This window comes from Xiphophorus hellerii, chromosome 3 (genome assembly GCF_003331165.1).
Source record: "Xiphophorus hellerii strain 12219 chromosome 3, Xiphophorus_hellerii-4.1, whole genome shotgun sequence".
Lineage (NCBI taxonomy): Eukaryota > Metazoa > Chordata > Actinopteri > Cyprinodontiformes > Poeciliidae > Xiphophorus > Xiphophorus hellerii.
The window spans coordinates 24,914,092-24,935,679 of record NC_045674.1 but is presented as its reverse complement, the minus strand read 5'-3'; the positions used below and the strand labels follow the sequence as shown (position 1 = coordinate 24,935,679).

Genomic DNA, 21,588 nt, shown 5'->3' with positions numbered 1-21,588 from the left:
CAAACAAGATTGGTATAAATAAGACATGCTAAGATGGAAGATCTCAAAAAAAAAAATTAGCTTCTTTTTGTCTATATTTGTTGTTTTTTATAAAAATATGTTGTTCTTTCCCTTTTTTCCAAGACTTGATGTTACTTGCTTCACACGTTGATAGTTAGTGTACCGATCGTTTCACGACAATCTGAGAAAATCTTTCAACCAATTCATGCCAGTCTACAGGAATAATATGTTGGTAAATCATAAATCTCTGTTTACTAACAGCTTTCATAGAGCTTAAGTTTGACAAACAGAAAATTAAAAAGCAAAGCCAACGCTAAATAACATTAATGCTAACTAAGGCCCTTTGTGGGGTTAGATTTGGTGGCGCGCTAATAAAAATAACTAATAAAACTAATAAAAATCAAAGCGATTACGTTAAAGGTCAGTCTTATCAACATGAGGTGTAAGAATTCACTAAGCTTAAGTGTCATTTCATAAGATTACAATGTGACATTTCAGAGTTTACATCGCTGAATGCGAAATTAAAATATTATTTAAATAACTAAATTATTTCTGACCTGATGAAGAGGTGCCCTGCTCTTTACCAACTTTTTTTCTCAACCTCATTTTCAGGAGCTGGCAGTGGGCAAATATTGCTTAATTCCTGCCTGATACATAGACATGCTTTTTTCATATACATATTCTCTATCACTGTCAAACATTATAGTTAATATTGACACACACAATACAATTTACAAACATGTATGTGATTTAACATTAGACATAGTGAAAACTTTCATGTCTAACTACTTTTATATTTTCTTTAAGTCTTTCCTTCAGCTTTAAATGAATAATAATGTGGTCCTGGTTCAACTGAATACATGCTTAGATTCTATTATGACACATATTTCTGCTCTTACCACAAACTGGGACAGGAGCATCTCTGATACTGACAACCAGAGTGAAGCTGGGGACTTAACCCTCCGATCTGTTGAGCCACCAGTCAACTCTCAGTGCTAATTCTGTAAGATGGTAAGCAGAAACCTGGGAAATGTATATATTTTCCAGGCATATATTAATATATATATATTTTTTCCAGTATGAAGCACGGTGTTCTGTGTAGGCGTCAAGGGATGATGTGCTCCATTGGGACCTGGTGGTATGCTTTTCATTGTGTAAATTGTCTTTAAATTCCAGTGAATTTCAGTAAAAATGAAAACTTGAGGGATATGCTTAATTGACTCCAACTTTATTTGATTTGCTTGTCACCAGACATTCCCCAGTCAAGAGCGGGGGATCTTGTGAAGCCTGTCCAAGATGCAACATGACAACAGCAAGAGGTCGCCCAATGAGTCGACTACATAAGGTTGGAGTACCTCATCGGTGTTTTGTTATGCCGGCTGCCATTTCTCCCTTCTAAATCCCTGGTATTTAGAACACACTGAGAAAAATGAATCCAGCTCCAACTTAAAAAGAAAATTGCTTTAATTGATCACAAGTACAAAAAAAAGAAGTTTATTCACATTAATGTATTACGTTTATTAAGCTGTCATTGTAAACCAACGTAAGTGAAGTAACTTCTACAAATTTCATTTAAGTACTTGTGACTAACTAATGCTTTTTTATTTTTAAAATTGGAGATGCATAATCTTTTTTTTCAGTGCATAAAGTGGCTTCCCCCACTGGACGAAAGCTTTGCGTAAAAAGGTGGCTTTCGAGACCACTCCAGACTAGATTAGGGCTACGACGGCGCTGCCGTCACGAGAGGCAAACACTCAGGTCTGTGTACAAGGATTCAGGAAATTGTCATATATGCATTTTATATACTTTGTAGTATTCAGTGCTTGACCCTTGTGATTATTGATTGTAGTGTGTCAGCGTCTGAGGCTGATTGTCTTTTCTCACTTCTGTGGCATATGTGCACATGAAGTGAATCATACGTTCGACATGTGATGGTCAACCTGGTGAAGTCAAGTGAGTCAGCGGGACATACGAATGGATTTGTTCCCGTCACAAAACCCTGAGAATAGTGCTGTTTTAGAGGAGCAAAATATAGGACCATTCAATTTGCTAAGAATTGGACACCAAAGTCATAAAAGCTGATTTTCACAAGGAAATCATTATTTTGTTTGTGAAAATCAGCTTTGATTGATGATCACTACGACACAGATACACACACGCACACACACACCCACCCACACACACACACACACACACATAAAATGCTTATTACTGGGGCGACAATGGTAGGAGTTTGCCCTGCAATGGCCCGCCTCTTTTGTTGTGTCCTTGGTCAAGACACTTCTCCCACCTTTCCTGCTGGTGTTGGTCAGAAGGTCCAATGGCTTGATACAACAACTGTGGCTATAATCCATTAGCTTATCATCATCATTGTCTGAACATGTGCATGAATGGAAATGACTGATTTTATGTAAAGCGTCTTTGAGTGTCCTAGTAAACCTCTACAAGTCTGATGTCATTGCCATGGAAACCAAATTTTGTTTTGTCAGGGCATTTAAAAAAAAAAAAACGGTCAAGAACAAGCTAGTTTTCCCGTTTTGTTTTTTTTCAAACCAGCATAACAATTTTTCTTAAACACTAGTGCTAACATCCCAGACATTTATCCACAAATTTCAATAAGCTAACACATAAGTCACAAAACCATTTAACTCACAAATTTGTTTCATCCCACAAATGCAAAAGAGACCAATTAAAGCTATATATTTCAAAGAAGTCAACAAAATTGTGAAGTATTGGACTACAAAGTCACCAAACCTGATACTCTTAGATTAAATAGCACCGCTTAGCTTTTTCAAATCAATTCACACATGTTAGCATTCCTGGCTATGCTAAAAAAACAAAATAGATCAACACATATCTTGAAAAAATAATAAAACTAAACAATTAAATCATAGTCTGTCATAGGGAATGTACATTTTTAAAAATGCTTTTTAAAGTAATACTAAGTATTTAATGCATTTCATTCAGCGTATCCATGGATACCGAATGTGTATCATGGCATTTAAAAAAAAATAACGGTCATAACGTCAAAAACAAGCTAATTTTCCAACAACTGGACCAAAATGTAACTGGTTTTTTTTCTTCTTTCTTTTCAACTCAGCATAACAGTTATTATCAAACACTAACGTTAACAAAGCATTGGATGCAAAGTCATTAAACCTGATACTCTCAGTATAGCACCTTTGTTTCAATCAATATGTAGGTCTTGCTAAAAAGAACAACAACAAAAAAAAACAGGTCTACATGTTCCTTTCTTAAAAAATACCAAAACTAAACAATTAAATTACAGGCTATCAAAGGAGAAAATACATGTTTTTATTTTTTATTTTTTTTTGTCTCCAGTCCCTATCATCCCCTTTTTCAGACTGGGGGAGGAAGCCAGGCTACCTGGAAAAAAACAACATACATACATCAAGACTTTATGCCAGGATTCAAACCTACAACCTTCTTTATGCTAGGCACCAATTTCAACAACTGTGTGATTGTGCAGCCTGTAATTTAATACACCTCATTTAAATGTAAAAAATTTTAACGCCTCATGTTTAATTCTCTTTCGTAGAGATGAAGTTAGAAGTGAATCATGAGAACGAGCAGGGGACACAACTTAAACATTATTTAATCTGGGAGAACTTCACATCTGCAGGTTTTTATAGGTCTTTGTATCATTAAAATAAAAGTATTAGTGCTTTATTAAAATGACTTATAAGTGGAGGGTTAGCCTAGTAGATAAGCCTCAATATGTTCCTCATTTGGCTCCTAAAGCTATGAAAGCGGTCTGGATTATGTTTAGTGGAAACTGAGTCCAATTTTAAACAGGAACCATAATAGGGAACAGAAAGTCTCAAAAAATCTTCAGGATATGGGGTTAAATGAACAATATATTCCAGTTCACAGCTTGGTTGGTTGGATTATGGGTTAGAGTCCAAAATGGGTCTCTATTGGGTGTCCACATTACCACGACTCTTATACCGTTTAATGATCCCAGATCCCGGAGAGAGAGAGAGAGAAAAAAAAACAATGACTTTGGTCCCAGGCTGAAAACTTTTACAAACCCATGCTCTTTTTTTTTTTCTTTACTTTCCCATTGCTGTCTGTGTTAGACTGAGTATGAAGATTGGTGGGCTTTGAGCTTAACCTGTAACCACAGCATGACTTCAAAAGGATCATGGCACACTAATAGGTCAAAGCCTGATGTAATCTTAATCGAAAGCAGCCCGGACTAAATGAGTGAAGAGAAACAGATGGATGGAGCTAGATTAAGTGTGACTGACCACAAACAGAGAGAGAAAGAGGGTAAGATAGAGAGCGAGAGAGAGAGAAGGGACGTGGGGGGAAGCTTGAGGTGAAAGGTAAAGGGGGGGCACTAAACATGATCAGACGTAGTTGTAAAAGAAGAAAGATGTAGCAGGAGAGGCAGAGGAAGTGATGGAAGGATAAGGTGTAAACTTTGAAAAGCGTGCAAAAAGGGTAAAAGACGAACGCCGGGCAGCGTCTCCAGCCCTGTACAGTAGGGATGATATCCATCCACTGACCGCAGGCCAGATGAAGTGTGACCGTCTGGTGGTCAGACTGGACCTGAAGATTTTCCGCTGTTGCAAAACACTTCCTGCCTGCTGTTTTCATGTAATGTGACCACTCACAGTTTGCTCTCTCCCCCCCTCCCGGGCGGCCATACTTTAAGCTGAACAATATGTTATTTCTGCGTTATTTCTTATGCCCGCGGAATGGACTCAGAGCTCTCCAGGCCCTTCCAGGCTTGGACGAGCTCCACGGCCGCGAATAACGACTCGGCCGTCCAACATGTGTTAGTCCTCATACTGAGCGGCGCGCTCGGTGGGGGCAAGGATGACGATGATCAGAGCTGCAATCATATCTGACAAGGTGATATGTCGTCCCTGCGCTGTCTTTTAAAAAGCTGCGCGTGACGACTCGATGAGAGGACGTTTTGCCAAAAGAATCACGGAGCCGGCAGGGGAATTTAGGAAAGGAAATAAAGAGAAACTGTGAGGTGGAGAGAAAGGCCGAGTTTCCTCTCGGTTAAACTAATATCAACAGCTAAAACACACAGCCTTTAGTCACTTACACACTTGACTTTACAAATAAGCCAAACTAAACATTTGGTGATTTCTTAAAACTCCTAAATCTCTGAAACGTATTGGAGCTCTATTAAATTTAGCCTGGTTTCGCTCATTCCTGTCCCATTCACAAACTCTGCTGTGGGGTCGGATTTCTGCTCCTTGTCTGCCAGAGACCTGTTTGTGGCTGCTGTGGTATTCCACGCTGAATGAGTCATGTCTGGTGGTTATTATGGGGCAGGCGTTTGGCTCACCCCCTCCGACTCTCACCCCGTCTAGTGGCAGCAGACAAAAATTACATGATGTTTTTTGAGCCTCGTCCAGTTAAGCTGACGAAGAGCAGTGCTCATTTAACCGGGCAAGATGAGTTAAGAGCGCATTTTTGCTTTGTGATGTAAGAATACCTGACAGCATCGAAGATGGCAAAGAAAGCTCTAAAAAAGGAAATATTCACAGTGAGCTTCCTGGAAATGAGCAATTTGTAAAACGAAAACACAGAACTTTACTGAATTCGTAACTAATTTAAGCTAAAAATAGAACCTTTTGTCTTTGAAAAACAGCAAGTTTAATGGCTAATGACAAATAGACAAGCATCTTAAGCGTGTCTAATATTTTCCACAATACAGTTTATGTTTTAGATGGTAGGAATCATAATGTCTTACTTACATGTTTGTAAAAGGAGAAAAGGACAAGAAATGCACAGACCCTTATTGTTGTTATTGTGGCACCACAAATTTAAAATGAAAAGGAATCTTGTACCTTAAAATACAGAACAAACTGTACTTATTTGAGTCTCCGGTTCTTACAGATTCATAAGAACTACTCATCTGAGATCTGCAAAACTGAAAACGACAGAAAAGTCTGCCTAATATCAAATCAGACTAAAGCTTTCCTGGTTTATCTTTTTGTTTTAAAGATTTTTTTTGTATTCATTTAAAAAAAAATTAAGTTTTCGATTCACTCTGATTACTTTGCAGTAAACAATTTCAGTAATTTTCAGAGTTGACATAATCCACTTTATGGATTATCCGAATACCTAACACGAGATTCTTCCATAGTCATTTGAAATTTCAATTTTACCGAAGATTGAAAATTGAAAGCACAAATGTTTTGTTCTCGTTGTCACCCTTTCCTATGGGGGTCAAAACTCCCAAATCTGCTAATAATATCTCTTTATTTCTCACAACATTGTGAGAAAAACTAGTAGCAGCCATTTTGAAACTTGGCTTTCTTTCTTGAAGATCTTCTTTACAACCCGTACTATACCTTTAGGGTCCAACGTTAGCAGGAACTTTATTAAAGGGTTTTGCTGTATGAAGTAGAAAACTGCTCGTCTTATCGCTCAACAGCAATTGTTTATTGAAACCCTAAATTATTGTCCAATCATCGGCTTCATGGTAAAGTAAGAAATGTTTGACATGAAAACAAAGAGTAATGTTTTAACATTTTAGTGAATGCTAAGCTGTTGTTTAGTTAAACATTTTTGATATACTCATTGATGTACGTCCTGCGTTCTGAGGCAACGGACGATTACCAACCCCAGGCATCTCCCTAATTAGTTGTTGAAATGATTTTTATGTTATTATATTGGATACATTTCAACTTTCCAAGGTCTTGTCATCAGGTTGATTCATCAGTAGTGCTTGTCCAAGAAATACAAACTAACCCCAGGCTGTTATTTCTTGGTAGCGCGAACAAATCCAAACATAATATTAATTTGTGCAGGACGGCCTTTGTTTCCACAGAGTGCCTCGTAGCAGCAGCGAAAGAAACGGACATTACTTTCGAAGATTTTGAGCTGGTGCTTAAGTTACGTGCAGTTATCATCAAATTCTCAAAATAACCAAATGATTTGATATTAGCTGCGCAAAAAAAAACAAATTAAAAAGGTAATTATGTGAGTCAATTAGATTTTTCTGTTCGGCTTGGGAACTTTTTCAGCAGAGATGGCAATGAATTCCCAGCCACGTGTTTTATTGAGAAGCCTTTCTGCAGCCACAAACAAATTAAGCTGTCTCAGGAAAATCTGGGGTTCAGTGACAAATGATTGTGTGGGGAGAACTCAGCTCACCTTGTTCATATCTACTGTCTGCTTCCTAAATATTCCCAGCTGGGAATCCAGATCCCGGCCTGCAGTGGCACAAATTCTCTGCTGGGAGCCGAATGACTTTCTGTTTCTGAAGCTGTCCGTTTTTATTTCTTCAGTGTTCAAATATAAATGAAAGCCGTTTCCTGGCTGAGACTGAGAGAGAACATGTGTGTCCACTGTATGTGGGAGACAATGTGTGTGTGTGTGTGTGTTCTGTCTGTGATAGTTTTACCATGTGCAGAGTCCCTGCATGAGATTGAGTATAGTCGGATATGACGGAAGCTGTCAGGACCAGGCTACTGTCGGAAATCCGTCCTCTGCTAGCACTACGTCCTCCTTTCCCTCTGCTGGCTCATTCTGGGCTTTATAAATAGGTTTTATACTCATTGCACATTCTGAAACTATCACTAAATAAAAAGATGAGATCACCCTGCTTCAGTACGTTAAATACATTCTGGCCACGTTCCATTCTAAACCACTCTTTTATGGATTTGCTGTTTAGTTTGGATCCTTTCAGAATAAGAAGTTCAGCCGTAGAACTTTATGTATTTTTACCGTTCTACCTTTAAATTTGTATTGGTAAGGAATTGAAGTAGGCCCTAAGTGTTGTTGTTATTCAGTCGTATTTATCGAGGAAGGTCATCCATCCTACCAGTCACTGGTTTTGGTAATTTAATCACTTGGTCCCAACCTTACCAGTTTCAGGCTTTCCATTGCAGGTCGAAAAACTTTAAAAATCTCCCTCAAGAATTGCCACGAGGGGAGAAAATGGTGAGTTGTATAGAAAATTCAAATACAAAAACACTTTATTGATCCCAAAGGGAACTTAAATAATATAATGAAATAGCGTATATATGTTTTTTTTCCCTGTCTACCGTCGACTTTATGTTTTTATTTTCTTGTGTTTCACACAAACTGCACTAACAACATTATCATTGTTAGCACTTTATTAGAGGAAAGTATGACTCAGTAATGATGCGGCTGATTATAGTGTGCTTTAATTACATCATTTAGAGACAGTTGTAAACACTCACTTACTCAGTGGTTCTGAAAGTCCAGATCCGGACCCAGTCCAGACCATAGTTTTAGGGCATCATGATTTCCACCCAGCAAAAACACAGACAGGATCTGGGAATTGAACATATAAAAAGAAATCCACTGTATAAAATTTTTTATTACAGGCTCTTAATCCGCTGGTTTATAAGCTCTCTACTCGGAAGAGGAGAAAAATAAAAGAACGTGTAGAATAAAATGATTTTTCACCAGAATACCAAGGTAGCTTTAGTGTCCTCGCTGTACCTTGAAGGACGAATCATCCACACTGGAAAATAATGTAGTTTAAGTCACACTGGGCTTTGTGGTCGAGCAGACAGCAAAATAAATTGGGAGGTATGAATTAGGCATTAGCATCACCAACCATTTCACAGGAACAAGTGTCAATGGAGGTGGTGACAGTATCAGCAGACATTTTATAGACATCATCTTAAGTTTTACCTTACAAAGTTAGAGCTGCATAGGTCATAAGGTAAGAGTTACAGGCATAAAGCGCTACTTCTTTTGCTTGTATGCTGAAAAAGAGATTTCTCAATTTTAAAGTTTTGATCTCATCTTCAGACATTAATTTTGACAAACTCTCCTCTAGCTGCTTTGGATATTATTGTTGTGATTCAGCAATGTAAATTTTGGACGAAGTTGTGTTTTCTTGGCTTTGAGAACACGAGCATGGCAACAGCCTAACCCCAGCTAAAAGCAGACTTTGAAGTGCCACATAGAGGCAGCTATCAGATTCGTCTGGTGCCTAGTCACTCCCTGGCGGTCCTTCGGCTACACCCCCTGGTTTCATGTCCTCTGGATGGACCAGACTCCTCCAGCCAGGACTTTCCTGCTCTCCCAACCCCAATTCTAACCTTAACCCAAACCCTATAATTAGCTCTTATGGAGGGAAAAAGCGAACCGCACAAGCCATTTTCTGGTAATTGACTGCAAGTAGAGTTTAAATAGTCAGAGACACATGCACACAAGCTCAGCTTGCATGCATGCACGTGCTCTCACATAAACATAGCTCCTCATAGACACACAGAGTGGGTGCAGCTGCAGCATGTGCGATAATGAGGCAATCCTTGAAGGGACTCATCTGGACTGCGTTATATCATCACCCTGGAAACAATCCACCGCTTTAAAATAGGAGTGTTTGCTCGCAGTCAGCTGCGGCATGACCTCATCCAATATAATTTCTACAATCAGGGGAAATAAAAGATATTTAATGGGTGAATTTGCAAAGCACAGCGGTTTACTTAATGTCTTAGATTTTTGTTGTGCTGACTGATTTAGAGCTCTGTCAGCCACTAATATTTGTCTAAACACAGACTTGCTGTAAATTTGCTTTGCACCTGACTTTTGTGTTCTGTGTGGGGTAAACTGCTACAAAAACAAAAGTAGCGTCTTTGTTTTCCTATTGTTATTCAGAATGTCTTAAACACTGTTAATATTTGTCCAAAATTAAAACATATCAAAGGTATTCAGTCTCCAGTGTCCCCCAAAGTGTGGTGCGTATTTGTATTCATCCCCTTTACTCTGATACACCTAAATAAAATCTAGTTCACCCATGCGTTAAAAGAGCACCTAATTAGTGAACACAGCCCACCTGCAGGCCTCAGAAGTTAGTCAGTGAACAAACAGCATCATGGAGACCAAGGACGACATCGTACAGGCCAGGGCAAACGATGTGGAGAAGCATAAAGGAGTTTATAAGGCCACATGTTACTCTTTGAATGACTCATGATGTTTATTTTTCTATCAACATAAAATGGACAGAATGTGGCACAAATTCTAGCCTACCAAAACAAACATGGCCACAGCAGCATCATGTTGCGGGGAAGCTTTTCTCTAGAAAGAAAACTTGTCCAAATTAATGGGCAAAAATATATATATTTTTTAAACCAAAGGAATGTGCGTATGTGTTAGAATGGTCTAGTCCAGGGGTTTGCAACCTGACGCTCCGGAGTCGCAAGTGGCTCTTCAGGCCTTCCACAATGGCTCTTAGTAATGTTGGCTTAAAATGATAAAGAATCAGCTTATGTTTTATATATAAATTTAGTAATAAATGCTAGTTTAAGCAGTTTTTTTAGAATCACACTAAAAAGTACAAGTGGTATCGTGTTGGACTTTTTTTTGTCAATAAGCTGGAAACGACTTTTTAATTTTTAATTTTTATTTTTTTCCAATAAGTCTCAACATCCCACAAAATAAAAAGTATCCATCTTCTTTTCTGCAAATGTTTTATGTTTATTTATTTTAAAACTTAAAAACAAAACTAAAATGGGTTTCTTTAAAAATTTCAAAACATTTCCTGAAATGGACATTTCTCTCTCTTTTTTTTTTTTTGAAGATCCTCTAACATTCGCATCTCTAAAGAAATCTTATCTGAAGGCAAATATGACTCTTAGCGTTGTAAAGGTCTAGTCAAAGTCGAAGCCTGGAGCCAACTGGGAATCAGAATCAGACATAGACGAGAAACCCTGCAGCTGTAATTGCAGCAAAAGGAAGTTCTCCAAGGCGTTGACTCAGACAGGCTGAATGCAAATACACGCCACAATTTTCACACTTTTGTAGAAAATTCTAACAAAACATGTCTCCTCCCTCTTCACGGGTACATGCCACCTTATGTTGGTGTAAGTAAACCAACATTTACTGTGACATTGTAACCACATGTGAAAAAGTACAAGGAGTGTGGATACTTTTGCACTGTAAAACAGTGCAGCGCTCAGCTCAGGTGGTCTGCCAGGTGTTCCCCTTCTCTAAAGACTGTGTGTCCCCTCCTGGTGAGGCTTGTAGCTATAACTCCACATCTGTATGGTGGAGTTTTGCAGTAAATGTACTGTTTTATACACTTAAACCAGGGATAAATTGTTATAATAGCACATACAGTATAAGCTGGAATATAAAAGCATTTTTTTTGTTTATAACTGAAGAATCGTTTGTAACGATAATTCAATAGCAGCCACGTCACTTCTGCCCGTGTCAGGCCTGTTCCCCAAGCAACAACTTTATTAAGGTCTGCGCTTGTGTGTGTGTGTGTGTGGGAGGGGCGCGCGTCTTTGTGAGGTTTACTAGAAGGTTGCGATGGTCCACAGGGTGCAGCCCTCTCCAGCTGCGGGTTTACAAGGGTGTAACATCAAACGCACGCATTCTCGCGCGTTTAGCACGCGGGTCTGACACATCTTTTACTTGATCCCTCAGAGTCCCTTAACAAGTTCATCAAAAGAGCTCATCTTATTTCATCCATTCCTAGCATACCATTTATTCTCCGGAAGCATTTTTAAACACAGCTTTTGTCATGTCCACTGTAGCTTACAGGATTTATTTGTTGTTTTTGTGAGTAAAGAGATGCAGACTGGTTATAGTCAGGGCGATGATCTAAGACAAACCCGTCATTCAGCGTCGGGCTCAGCAGGTGCATGCGTGCAGCTGATAAGGAAAAACGAAACCTCGTCTCTTCAGCCTCCTGCAGTCCGGTGATGTCAGTGACACTTTTAAAGAAGGATTACTTTTCACTCTCGCTGGACGTTTCTGTGAAACTCGCCTGACTGAGGCGCAGCAGTGGAACCGTCATAAAACTCTGTATGAAGTATGAAATGTTTGCACTTGACCTGCCTTAAAACTGCCTTCACACTTTATGATATTTGTAATACATATCCACATTAAGTTTTGTAACATAACGAAAGCTTTCTTTGGTGACTGACATTTACAGTGTCTTTCTTCTCCATCTTGAACGTGTTGATTTTGGCATAAAATGCATCTCCATTAAATAAAACACAATTAAAAAACTACATGCAGACTTCGGCAATCTTAGTAGTCTGCATGTGGCAATTGTTAATGTAGCAATTGTTTATATTTGATGAAATGAATCCTCTGATCAGACAGTGATGCTCAGTTTCACTCTGTACGCCATTCAGACATCAGAATTTTCTTTTATGAGTTGCCAATTTTTTTGTTTTATGTTTTGATTTGCATCCTTACTAAATTAAATATTAAAACATATTAGGGTATTTATTGATAGATTATTTGTCGATTCTATAAAAGTCCAGGTTCAGCCTAATCACTCGCTTTCAATTAAATTAACAATATAGAGTCTGAAAATAAAAATATTTTCAGAAAATATGTATCAAGTGCAGCTTTTGATGCACAATACTCCTTTACACATTATTGGCTGGCGTTTGTGAAGCAGCCAATCCGGGACTTGTGTTTGTTTTTCTTGGCGCTGATTGGCTTATTTCTAGAACGGAAATAAGGAAGACTGTAGATATTAACTTATAATATGTTGCTTATATCTTATCTGTAAATAGCCTGTATATATTGATATCTCACAACTATAAGCCTGGTTTACTTTTTTGATGTCTAGATGTGAATATTTGTCATCCATTTTTTTCCAGAAAGACTGTGACAGTTAGTGCCTCTCTTGTGCCTCGTGTCTTTATTTTCTCCCTCTCTCTCCTTCTCTATCATAAAAACTGCAATTTGGTTTGCAAGTCTCAGTCAGTCAAATCATAATCACTTTGTACCCATGTCTATTTCCATTTCCCTGTAAACTCTCCCTTTTTGTTCCCCCCTGTCTGTTCTCTGGTGATGTGAGCTCCCTGGCATCCGAGGCAGCCAGTCATTACACCATGGAATATATCAGAGCCAACCAAAGCCCTAAAAGTTTGGAAAACTGTGGTGTGCAGGATTTTATTTATTGTTGCCTTTTACAGTAGACAGACCCGGTTAACATAAATCATTTGCCAATGATTAAAGGTTGAAGCAGCCATTAGTTTATCTCTGTCAGCTCCAACAACCCGGCTGATGCATCCAGGGTTGGCTCTGGAAATGAAAGGAGTTGACCAGAAGACCAAGACAGCTGAGCTCATGTAACCACCGAGGGAATGACCCGGGGATGAAACACAAGCGGTAGGCAGAGATGGTTGCACGCAGCAAGGGGAATTAAAAAGTGAGGGAGAGAGGACTTAAAGGGAAAGTTAAAAATACAGGCAGAGGTGAGGAGGACTGAGTCAGGTGGTCAAACGGTTCCCGCCACCTCATTAGAGGCAGTGACATCACAGCTGATTTCTCTTTGAGACCTGCTGCTAGAGCTCCACCGCCGCTCTATAGCGGAGAGCTGGAGCTGCTACTGGCCAGATTAAGCAGCAGAGTCTGGGGAACTGCTTTTATGTTGCCAATAAAGGGAGGCTAATCACAGCAACGTTTCTTTTTTATGTTGTCATTTCAGTAGCCGGGTGAGAAATGAACTACCAGAACTAATTTACTATAAATAAGGTTTTAACAATTTTCTTTTAATGTATACCTGATACTAATCGGTACAGAACTTCCCATTTGGATTACAGAGAAACGAAACAAGTACTGCACAAGTGACGGGTCCATCCACAATGGTTTTTAAAGAAATATGTCTGGGATATTTTAATTAAAGCTTTGGCAACAGGTTTTATCTGGTTAATGCTTGCGGGAAATAACTTTCACTCTATTTCAATTGAGTACAAAACCAGATCAGATGGTCCTGGTGGATGAATGTAGTAGATTGTCTGAGATTGGGCCAGAAAGCGGACTTGCACCATCTTAAAACAAAGTAAATCCGCAAGCCACTGGAGATCTAAATGCTATTTTATATTTCTGGGTGTCAGATGACGTAGTGCCGACGTCACGCAATACAGATGGGGGTCTGGAAGTAAATGCAGCCTGTTTACTTCTGTTCATATGTAAGTCACATTGAGCTGTGACTATTTCCCCTCCTTCTCTGGCCACAAACCATGTTTTTAATGGGGTTTCTGTAGATCGCTGTGAATGGTTGACCTGACTCAACAGTAACATAAAACTCCAGCATGGATTTGGATTTACAGAAGCTAAATAAATTATTTACAAGTAGATCCAAGCACATAGGGCATTAGCATACTCACTGTGATCCATTTTGCTCTGTTTTGAACCAGAGAAATCCACTTTCTGAACACGCATATTCATGTTTATAAATTATACATGCGAATTCACTGAGCACATAGCTGCAATAAGTGGCCCTATCATTTATAAAGACACCTTTCTCTCCTGGACGCAACATGTCACACTTGAGAAAATAATACCGCTACATAATAGAAATGGCAGCAGAAGAGTTAGCAGGAAATAAACGTTTCTGACGGAGAAACAAATGTGATTTATCAAGCTAATATGTGGAGGGCTATAGTCATAATTTATTACAGGATTCAAAGCAATACCAGTGCAGTATTGCTGCCCAACCCCACAAGAATAGACTGTTGTCCATCTTTACTGCTACTTATACAGTACAGACCAAAAGTTTGGACACACCTTCTCATTGAATTCAATGAGAAAGTGTGTCCAAACTTTTGGTCTGTATTGAGTACAGACCAAAAGTTTGGACACACAGTTGTGTCCAAGCTTTTGGTCTGTACTGTATGTGCTACTTGATTACAATACATTGCAGACTCAGATAAAGCAGAGAAATCACTTTAATGTAGTTATTTTTAAATAATAGATGAGATGTCATAAATTACCTATAATAGCTAGCCGCATCTCCACATTTGAATTGCAGTAGATCACCTTTAGAAAAATGAAGATGGGTTTTACTACCAAAGTCACACATATAACAAACAGACCTCTTTTAAATAACATATAGGACTTGGTAACACGCTACGACTATTGGCTCTTTTCCGCTAGCACCTAGCAGCACAGCTAATCTCATCTCAACTCCACGTAGTTTGGATGGCTTTCCATTACAATTGTGTAACAGCTCTAGTGGGTGGGACTATCCCAGGGTCCAAAAAGTACCACAACATGAACTATACGCCATACAAACACAACACTACAATGGAGGACATGGATGATATGAACATTGTGCTCAGTCGGCCACTGGTGTTTAAATCTCCAAATCCACTCAGTCGATCTTCTACTTTTTCAAATGGCGGGTTGGATTATTGTTGTGTATTCATTCTTGTGATGTAACCAGTGACTCCACCTCCCAGCCAATCAGTGACTTGCAGTCTTTCGACATGTTTTTAACCCAATTCCACACATTTTACCACCAGCAAAGTAGGTTCTGAAAAGGGGCTGGTAGCACGTGGCCGTTACTAGTGGAAAACCGCATAGAGCCAAGTCAAGCCATGCTGAGTGCACGCTATTGGAACAGGGCCATAATTTTTAGATTTATACATGTAAAGAGCAGAAGACCCAGACGCTGTCTTCTCAATTATCATTCTGCAGGAGGCGCTTGTATCTTCCCCTTGCCAATGCAGCATGGACTCAGTGTGCAAGAGAATGGTGTAAATCTTTAAATTCCACCTTACTTGGTGGTGCTTGGTTGCAGGAAAACTGAAGAAGTGGCCTGTTTTTCAGTGTTAATTGTAGCACGAATTGGATATGTTAGAGAAAAGCCTTGGCAGTGTGTGTAGCAATAAGGAGGCGGACGAGCAGAAAAGTGCTGGACGGATGGGGTTGGACAGCATCATTGGAGTTTGGAGAGTTTAGGCCCATCACCGTGATGCTCATTTAAATCCTCAACGCTAAAATGAGCGTGTAATGCCTTCCTGACACTCGATATAAACTGGAGGCGGGAGAGCCTTGAGCAATATGCTTCTCCTCCAGTTGCTCCTGTCGAGTCGGTCCTCAGCCAGAAGCTGTCTGAGGAGACACTGAGCACAGGTGTGAATTTGTCTAATTGTGTTTGTCTAAAACAAAGAGCACGTTAGAAATAAAAAAAAACAAAAAAACATTTCAAGGTGAAAAGTCAGCTCAGACAAAATGCAGGAGAAATTAATCTAATTTTAAATGAGCTCCAGATAACAGATTGGAAACAGACGTCCACCCTGCGGAGTTTCTTTTATTGCTCCTCCGTGTTCACAACTGCGACGGGATTCACACAAACTGGATGAGGCACGCTCATACGGCGGGGGCCACATGCATGACGACAACCTTCAGACGCACTCAGACACACGAGATAAAAGTCACACAGACTTTTAATTCCCCAGCATTCGTCTCATTGTTTTACAGCATTCTGAGGGTTGTCGAATCAAACAATAGCTTTTTACTGTGAGCCTGAACTCGCTGCACCGCAAGAGTGTTTGTGAGAAACTCCATCATAAAACGGGATATGAATGGAAAAACCTAAGAGAGCGAGCACGGCTTCAACTGATGTCTTCCAGTTGTGTGACCTCTCTTTCCTTCTGCTTCTTTTTTTTTCTGTCTCTCTGCTTCTCTTGGTTTAATAAGGCCAGCTGTAGAGTCTGGCTCTCTTGGGAAACACAGTAGAGTGTGGCTGGCGCTGAGGCTGCATGAGGCTGAAATTGGGGCTGGGGTGGGGAGCAAGTTATAGGGGGGCGAGCACTTCCGACCGGTTTCCCGATGCAATACACCATGCAGTCTGGAGCGCTGGCAGACGGCCACCATCTCTTTCCCATTCGTCTTTTTAGTTGAAACCTTTCTATTTGACTTGTCTTCCTGTTCTCATTCCTGTCGTCATGCCATGCTCCCTGCTGAGGAAGACCAACAATTACTTTTGGAAAAGTACCACTCCAGACGTCTGCTCAGTGGCATCAAAACAAGGTCAAATCCTCCTTTCTAACCCGTTTCATGTAAAATGAGAACATCTGACAACTATAATAAATAACTCAGTTTCTTGGGGTATCGCTACCCATCTATCTATTTGCCTGCGTTCTGCTCCAGACCTGCATCGGAGTTTTGACAGGCCCCTGACCCATGCCAGAATGGTTCAACTGGGTTGAGACTGTGGGTGTGTGTTGTATATCTGTCTTTGTGTCAGTTGTGCTTTTGTGTGAGTGTATGTCTCTCAGAGAGATTGGACCCAGCTAAGCTGGTGGGTGTTTTTCATCAGACTAATGAATAATATGTCTGAGTTGAGAAAAGAGTATAAAGCAAACGGAGAAGAGGAAGGGAAAGGTTGGGGGAGGAGACGGGTGGGGTAATGACTATCAGATGGTGTTCTACTACTGTGCTGCTGCCACCACTACTGCTGCTGCGTCTTTTAAAGGGAGAAAACCACTCGGTTTTACAATTTATATACAGTATATTGTCATTATACCTCAGAAGTGTGGAACGACCGGCGTGAGAAAGAACAGCTCTGCCTCAAATGAAGAAAGAGTCCAATGACTAGACCGAACAGAGTTGATCCCATACCCATGAACAACTACGTTTTTAGACTACTTGACACAAAGCTGCATTTGCAAGAAAGGAGCTGATATGTTTCTGAATCCAATTTTTCTCAAGCCCAATTTGAATGATCACAATAACATGAAAATGTTTTGTTTTTTTTCTGAGAAGCCTCTTTACTTCCATAACTCTTTCTACAATGCACTTACTTTAAGTACTAAGTGATCTCTTTACTTCTACCTACAGCAGCAAGACATTATCTCTCTGTGAGTAATATCTTACTATGATCTTTTTTTTCTTTCTTGGAACAAGAAAGCTCACAGTACCCATCTCAGCTGCAGACAATGCATTTTACATTATATCATGTATGGTAATACTGTTAGATCTTTAGCAATGTGTGATATTTACTCAAAAAAATGATGGTCCGTTGAACTCGGTTAGACTGGAGACCAAAATTGCAACATTTGTTACGTTTTCAGCTGATGTTGTTCGTGTCCACACTGCACTGTGTCAAATCAATTCAAAACAAAAATACTTTATTGATCCCAAAGGGAAAATAAATAAATAAAAAAAGCCCTCTGAGCAAACTGTTGCCCCTTCATTCTCGGTGGCGCCGCACCAAGAACCACTTTAGGAAACAACATGAATACCTCTGAACAAGACACTGACCACAACTTCCTTTTTCACAAAATATGAACAAAAACAGAATACGTTTTTGTTCATATTTTAACGGTTGTAGGATTTCTCTTTTGTCTTTGGTAAAAGACCACTATCCATTTCTCCGCTAGTGCTAGACTCCCTCATCTGTTTTGGTTGCACTTAACCAATATGCCTTGCGCAATAGTCTGCCTCCTGTGTTTGGAGCGGTCTCTGGTCCCTTTGGCATTCACATAAGCGTTTGAACCACAACAGAGTTCACTTCAAACAAACCAAGCGCTAGGTTTTTAGGCAGAGCAGAGTTGGCTATTGTGTTAAGCATCAGAGTTGAATTGCGCACTCCCACTTTCCCAAATGAACCAAACCGTCTATTCAAGCGAACCAGAGTTTGATCAAAGCAAACTAAACAGGGCTGGTGTAAATGCATCCTATGAAGTACTAAGGTAAAGACATGATTTGGAAAAATCTAAAGTACCATTCACAGACCCACTGGCCAATCAAACATGATTGTGTTGAGCATTATTTCCTTTAGGTTATTTTTATATCTCCAGCTTTTCCAAAAGCTCTAAATCATACGTCTCCGTTTCAAAGTATAATTTCAAAATGTGCAATAAAAACACTGCAACCATTTTTAGTATTTTTCATCTTATCCCTAGAATCTGTCAGTGCAGTCTGATTGACAGCCAATCCTTTCCAACAGAGGTGTGTCCTTCTTCATTGTGACTGTGTTGCGAACTTAAGTCAACAATTTTATGTAAATTACACCATTATTTTTCTGTAATGTAGCTCCTTCCTTCTCATACAGCCTTCCTCGCCCAAATACAGATGTGCTATTCTAAAAAGACTCACAGTCGACATTATTTCGAGTCCAATGTGTTTTAGCCTGGAGGCAGTAATTCAGAGTGAAGTGGATGCTGTGTCAGACCAGCCATACTCTCTAGAGGGATGCAAATATGAGGAAGATCATGCTAATGCATGTAATGATGGACCTCAGTGGATGTAGCTGGACTGGAAAAATATTTCAACAATATATAGGCCGACAGCGATCGTATATACTGAGTTTTCTCCAAATAGTCCATAGATAACACGACTGTTAGGGAAGTTGAGTCACGGTGTGTGGGCGATGGCTACTGGATGGTTTGATATTTTCCCTCTAAATATTTTAGGAGTATCCAAATAAACTGTTTAACATGCTTGTGTTACAGTATGTTGTCTACAAGCCAGAGCTGAAAACTTTCATATTAAATTTCACTTGCCGTATTTTCAAGAAACTCATTGACGCAGTCCATTCTGTGGCGTATCCTGCATCACATTACATCTGCTTTTACTGCCTCTATCAATTTATATCAAACATACCAAGAGAAACGATTATTTGGAAGCAAATCCAACATACATCCTGAACCTAAAGTCAACTGGATTAGTTGCAGATTTGTTTTCCACAATGCAACAGCCGTGGGCCATTAAATTGGAGTGCAGGGTTCCAATACCTTTCGGTCAGCCTGTTTTGATTATTGATTACTTTGCAATGTAATGTAACTTTATCAGAAGAATTCTTGACTGCTTCGTTTGTTGCAAATGGTCAAATGTGCATCTAGCGACCAGATTAGAGCTCGGTAAGAGGCAAATATGTGTCTGGTGTGACAAAAGATTGATGGATGGTTCCAAATGTAATACTTTCTTTTTCTTTAAAAACTAAGCAAATTTGTTACATTTAATTTTTTTGTTTTTTATTCATTTTGACTTCCACATTCTGTTTCCGTTCTCAGTGTCTCAAGCGCTTTGTGTATGTGCTGAAATCAACCGCTGCAACCAACATTGGCTTCTGTTCCTTCACTAAATACCACAGCATAAACAGTACGCCTGAGACACGAAGAAACAGGCGGGGAGGGGGGAGGAAGTGTGGACGCAAGAGGAAAAATCGACAGAGAAATTGAGAGTGATGAATGCTGACTGTAACATTGTGTAACTCGCGTATTATTCATTATGCCATCAGTTTTCAGCAGCACCTTAGTGCTGCCAAGCTACACAGAAGATGCATACCAGCAATAGCTGCTTGGTTTAGAGTTTTCACAAAGGTACCACTGAGGATTCTGGACTCCATAACTAGGTTTTACATTGGCAGCCAGCCTTTAATTACTGTTGATTTAAAGATGGAAAAGCATGTCGAGATTAAGCAGCTACACAATGATAATCAGCAAAATCCCAAGATTTCCTCTCTTGTCTTTTATATGTTTCCATATGCTTCTCTTGAAATTCTCTCTTATTCACTTTTCCAGACAAATTAATTAAGTTGCACTTACTCTGTGTAATGGAAGAAAAAGGATACATGGCTTTCAACAAATGAAAATCTGAAAAGTGTGACACTGCATATGTATTTAGCCCGTAGCATCACTCCTTCATATAGTCTGTTTAGGGAAGTTTGATCTGGGTTCTCGGTCGTGTCTCTACTAACTTGACATGTCCACAGATTGAAATTTTGTTTGGATTCTTTACTGAACCTCAATCAGAATGGATGGACGCATTTCCTTTCTTAACCAGAGAGTCTCGCAATGTAACACATGAATATGGTTTGTTCTGAATCAGTTCGTTACATTTGCATGTTTAGAGTCTTTCGTATATGCCAACTCAGTTTTAGTTAAAAGTGTCTGCTGATTTGCAAATCAGCAGACACTGACTAAAATACTGAACAAAAAGGAGTAGTGGGGTCAGGAGGGGTGCTGGTGCCTATCTCCAGCAAACATTTCGGGCGAGAGGCGGGGTGCACCCTGGACAGGTCACCAGTCTGTCGCAGGGCAACACAGAGACAGACAGGACAAAGGCAACTGCAACTGCGCCACTGTGCAGCCCTGACAAAGACATAAAATAAAACTAACTTATACCATGTCAGAAACCAAAGAGTACCTTTAACAGGTGCTCTTCTAGGATTTACCTGTATTTTGCTCCATGCATTTCCTCATCAATGCTGACCAGCTTCCCCATCTCTGCTGTCAAAAACACATTTCCACAGCATAATGATGCCATCACCATGCTTCACCATTAGGATGGTGTGTTCAGGGAAATGAGAAGTGTTAGTTTTCCTCTACACATAATGTTTTGCATGGCCAAAAAGTTAAACATTGATCTCATATGATCAGAACACCTTAAATAGGACTTGTTATTCTTTTCTTTGGAGGATGTCATACTTCCTGCTTCTCTACCAATAAGGCTCCACTCTATAGAGCGCTGAACTCAAAATTTGTACTGCCTACAGATGATTCCACCTGAGCTGAGGGTTTCTGCAGCTCCTCCAGTGTTTGTATGGTACTCTTGGGACTAACGCTATCCTTGTCTGGCCTGTAAATTTTAAGATAAGGACATTGTTCCATATACTAACCCTGCTTTGAACTGCTCCAAACCTTTATTTGTCTGGCCTTCACAGAACATTTATATATATAATCAGATTAAACTACAGTCTCAGGGTTAATATTGTAAAGGGAACTGAAAAAAATCAATCAACTTTATCATTTTCTTTCCACAGTTATGTTCTTCTCTGTGTAGGTGTATCACAATCTCAATAAAATCCACAGATGTACAGTACAGACCAAAAGTTTGGACACACCTTTTAAT

The 21,588-nt window shown here is 39.6% G+C and overlaps 1 protein-coding gene across 1 annotated transcript in view; it reads left to right on the top strand.

Moving 5' to 3' along the window:
• Positions 1-89: 89 nt before the first annotated feature.
• The window catches only part of LOC116717833 (basic helix-loop-helix transcription factor scleraxis), a 38,713-nt gene continuing 17,214 nt past the window's right edge, over positions 90-21,588 (top strand). Inside the window, exons 1-3 of the mRNA XM_032559465.1 lie at positions 90-1,011; positions 1,079-1,138; positions 1,252-1,345. The gene's annotated coding sequence lies outside the window, so the exon portion shown is untranslated. The remainder of the gene's footprint in view (positions 1,012-1,078; positions 1,139-1,251; positions 1,346-21,588) is intronic.